Raw genomic sequence first — 4,624 nt, forward strand, 5'->3', positions numbered from 1 at the left:
AGGGGCTGAGAAGAGCAAGAAGGGGGCATGAGAAGACCTTGGCGAGTAGGGTAAAGGAAAACCCCAAGGCATTCTTCAATTTGTGAAAAACAAAAGGATGACAGGAGTGAAGGTAGGACCGATTAGAGACAAAGGTGGGAAGATGTGTCTGGAGGGTGTGAAAGTGAGCGAGGTCCTCAATGAATGCTTCTCTTCGGTATTCACCAATAAGAGGGAACTTGATGATGGTGAGGACAATATGAGTGAGGTTGATGTTCTGGAGCATGTTGATATTAAGGGAGAGGAGGTGTTGGAGTTGTTAAAATACATTAGGACGGATAAGTCCCTGGGGCCTGACGGAATATTCCCCAGGCTGCTCCACGAGGCGAGGGAAGAGATTGCTGAGCCCCTGGCTAGGATCTTTATGTCCTCGTTGTCCACGGGAATGGTACCGGAGGATTGGAGGGAGGCGAATGTTGCCCCCTTTTTCAAAAGAGGTAGTAGGGATAGTCTAGGTAATTATAGACCAGTGAGCCTTACGTCTGTGGTGGGAAAGCTGTTGGAAAAGATTTTTAGAGATAGGATCTGTGGGCATTTAGAGAATCATGGTCTGATCCGGGACAGTCAGCATGGCTTTGTGAAGGGCAGATCCTGTCTAACAAGCCTGATAGAGTTCTTTGAGGAGGTGACCAGGCATATAGATGAGGGTAGTGCAGTTCATGTGATCTATATGGATTTTAGTAAGGCATTTGACAAGGTTCCACACGGTAGGCTTATTCAGAAAGTTAGAAGGCATGGGATCCAGGGAAGTTTGGCCAGGTGGATTCAGAATTGGCTTGCCTGCAGAAGGCAGAGGGTGGTGGTGGTGGAGGGAGTACATTCAGATTGGAGGATTGTGACTAGTGGTGTCCCACAAGGATCTGTTCCGGGACCTCTACTTTTCGTGATTTTTATTAACGACCTGGATGTGGGGTTAGAAGGGTGGGTTGGCAAGTTTTCAGACGACACAAAGGTTGGTGTTGTTGTAGATAGTGTAGAGGATTGTCGAAGATTGCAAAGAGACATTGATAGGGTGCAGAAGTGGGCTGATAAGTGGCAGATGGAGTTCAACCTGGAGAAGGGTGAGGTGGTACACTTTGGAAGGACAAACTCCAAGGTAGAGTACAAAGTAAATGGCAGGATTCTTGGTAGTGTGGAGGAGCAGAGGGATCTGGGGGTACATGTCCACAGATCCCTGAAAGTTGCCTCACAGGTACATAGGGTAGTTAAGAAAGCTTGTGGGGTGTTAGCTTTTATAAGTCGAGGGATAGAGTTTAAGAGCCGCGAGATAATGATGCAGCTCTGTAAAACTCTGGTTAGGCCACACTTGGAGTACTGTGTACAGTTCATGTCGCCTCACTATGGGAAGGATGTGGAAGCATTGGAAAGGGTAGAGAGGAGATTTACTAGGATGCTGCCTCGTTTAGAGAGTATGGATTATGATGAGAGATTAAGGGAGCTAGGGCTTTATTCTTTGGAGAGATGGAGGGTGAGAGGAGACATGATAGAGGTGTACAAGATATTAAGAGGAATAGATAGAGTGGATAGCCAGCGCCTCTTCCCCAGGGCGCCACTGCTCAATACAAGAGTACATGGCGGAAAGGTAAGGGGTGGAAGTACAAGGGGGATATTAGAGGAAGGTTTTTTACTCAGAGAGTGGTTGGTGCATGGAATACACTGCCTGAGTCAGTGGTGGAGGCAGATACACTAGTGAAGTTTAAGAGACTACTAGACAGGTATATGGAGGAATTTAAGGTGTGGGGTTATATGCGAGGCAGGGTTTGAGCTTCGGCACAGCAACATGGGCCGAAGGGCCTGTAGTGTTCTGTACTATTCTATATTCTATGTTCTGTGCTCTAATACCTCCGCAATATCTCCAGCTATTTCCTTCAGAAAACGGTTCAGAATAAGGATGAGACTGGAGTGTCTGCGCAAATTTGGACTAGGTTATTTGAAGCAGAATTAAGGAGGAATAGGAAAGATTAATCTGGGTGCCAAAGTTAAGTGCATTTCTGACATGTGAGAGTCGCTCGTAGTCCAGTCGATCCATATTTAGGATCTGCTTCCCTGGCCCCCACCGCTTTATTTTCACCATGGATGTCCAGTCCTTATATACTTCCATCCCCCATCAGGAAGGTCTTAAAGCTCTTAAACTTTTCGATGATTTTAAGTTCCCTGGCCCCCACCGCTTTATTTTCACCATGGATGTCCAGTCTTTATATACTTCCATCCCCATCAGGATGGTCTCAAAGCTCTACGCTTCTTTTTGGATTCCAGACCTAATCAGTTCCCCTCTACCACCACTCTGCTCCGTCTAGCGGAATTAGTCCTTACTCTTAATAATTTCTCCTTTGGCTCCTCCCACTTCCTCCAAACTAAAGGTGCAGCTATGGGCACCCGTATGGGTCCTAGCTATGCCTGCCTTTTTGTTGGGTTTGTGGAACAATCTATGTTCCGTGCCTATTCTGGTATCTGTCCCCCACTTTTCCTTCGCTACATCGACGACTGCATTGCCGCTGCTTCCTGCACGCATGCAGAACTTGTTGACTTTATTAACTTTGCCTCCAACTTTCACCCTGCCCTCAAGTTTACCTGGTCCATTTCCGACACCTCCCTCCCCTTCCTAGATCTTTCTGTCTCTGTCTCTGGAGACAGCTTATCCACTGATGTCTACTATAAGCCTACTGACTCTCACAGCTATCTGGACTATTCCTCTTCTCACCCTGTCTCTTGCAAAAACGCCATCCCCTTCTCGCAATTCCTCCGTCTCCGCCGCATCTGCTCTCAGGATGAGGCTTTTCATTCTAGGACGAGGGAGATGTCTTGCTTTTTTAAAGAAAGGGGCTTCCCTTCCTCCACTATCAACTCTGCTCTTAAACGCATCTCCCCCATTTCACGTACTTCTGCTCTCACTCCATTCTCCCGCCACCCCACTAGGAATAGGGTTCTCCTGGTCCTCACCTACCACCCCACCAGCCCCCGGGTCCAACATATTATTCTCCGTAACTTCCGCCACCTCCAACGGGATCCCACCACTAAGCACATCTTTCCCTCCCCCCCCCCCCCCGCATTCCGCAGCGATCGCTCCCTACACAACTCCCTTGTCCATTCGTCCCCGCCCCCCCATCCCTCCCCACTGATCTCCCTCCTGGCACTTATCCGTGTAAGCGGAACAAGTGCTACACATGCCCTTATACTTCCTTCCTTACCACCATTCAGGGCCCCAAACAGTCCTTCCAGGTGAGGCAACACTTCACCTGTGAGTCGACTGGGGTGATATACTGCGTCCGGTGCTCCCGATGTGGCCTTTTATATATTGGCGAGACCCGACGCAGACTGGGAGACCGCTTTGCTGAACATCTACGCTCTGTCCGCCAGAGAAAGCAGGATCTCCCAGTGGCCACACATTTTAATTCCACATCCCATTCCCATTCTGACATGTCCATCCACGGCCTCCTCTACTGTAAAGATGAAGCCACACTCAGGTTGGAGGAACAACACCTTATATTCCGTCTGGGTAGCCTCCAACCTGATGGCATGAACATCGACTTCTCTAACTTCCGCTAAGGTCCCACCTCCCCCTCGTACCCCATCTGTTACTCATTTTTATGCACACATTCTTTCTCTCACTCTCCTTTTTCTCCCTCTGTACCTCTGAATATACCTCTTGCCCATACTCTGGGTCCCCCCTCCCCCTCCTTGTCTTTCTTCCCGGACCTCCTGTCCCATGATCCTGTCGTATCCCCTTTTGCCTATCACCTGTCCAGCTCTTGGCTCTATCCCTCCCTCTCCTGTCTTCTCCTATCATTTTGGATCTCCCCCTCCCCCTCCAACTTTCAATTCCCTTACTCACTCTTCCTTCAGTTAGTCCTGACGAAGGGTCTCGGCCTGAAACGTCGACTGCACCTCTTCCAACAGATGCTGTTTGGCCTGCTGCGTTCACCAGCAACTTTGATGTGTGTTGAAGGAAGTGGATATTTCATTTCGTTAAAATTAGAGAAACAATATTTAATGTTTCGGAAGCTGAAATTGGACCGGGTCTTGGAGGAAGATATAGGAATCAAGAAGCAAGTCACATTGTGAATCAGGAGAGAGAACAGTGACCAAGAATTCTCCTGAGTGCGGAGAATTAACGGTAATACAAAGGCATTTTACGTGTACTCTCTAGCAACAGTATACTGCAGAGAGCACAGAACAACCCAAGGACAAGAAATGGAGATTCTGGCTGGAGTCATAGTTTCCATGCGATCTACAAAATAAATACCTATCATTCGTTGCTGTTCACTAAGGAGAAGGACATGGAGGAAAGCGAGAACAGGAAAGGGGTGTGGTGATATTCAGAGACGTGTTAGTACTCAGGAGGAGGTGTTTTTGGATCAAGCAACATTAAGGTAGGTCAATGTTTCGGAGGGTTTACTCCGATGGGTGACGTAGACCACATGCAGGCAAACATGCAGCTTCATGTGTCCGTGGCCTATCAGCGCAGTCAGCGGAGCGCTACCAAGAGGGATTTTTCGCAGGTCGGTGCCGGTTGTTTAACAGGGAATCTCCGAGAGCGTTTAGCCATTGTACGTGCCTACCAGCGGCATCAACAGAGCTCTACGAA

The sequence above is a fragment of the Mobula birostris genome, chromosome 3 (assembly GCF_030028105.1).
Source record: "Mobula birostris isolate sMobBir1 chromosome 3, sMobBir1.hap1, whole genome shotgun sequence".
Lineage (NCBI taxonomy): Eukaryota > Metazoa > Chordata > Chondrichthyes > Myliobatiformes > Myliobatidae > Mobula > Mobula birostris.